This window comes from Sorghum bicolor, chromosome 6, assembly GCF_000003195.3.
Source record: "Sorghum bicolor cultivar BTx623 chromosome 6, Sorghum_bicolor_NCBIv3, whole genome shotgun sequence".
NCBI lineage: Eukaryota > Viridiplantae > Streptophyta > Magnoliopsida > Poales > Poaceae > Sorghum > Sorghum bicolor.
In genome coordinates, this window is record NC_012875.2 from 31,018,033 (window position 1) to 31,018,296 (window position 264).

The following is a 264-nucleotide window of genomic DNA, read 5'->3' on the forward strand; positions in this document are numbered from 1 at the left end:
CATTTGATGACTTGAAATGAAAATAATTTGAATATAAAGTTGTTAGAGATCATCAAGATCTACATTTGATATATTGTCCATTTTTCCATTTGGATAAATTTGAGCCAATCCTAAGCACATTTGTTCAAAATCCAAGACGGGTATTGGTCAAACTTGGTCAAATGACAAACTAAATTACTTAAAATGAAAAAATTTTGAATACCAATTTGTTAGATATCATCAAGATCTAAACTTTTTATATAGACAACTTTTCTATTTGAGAAA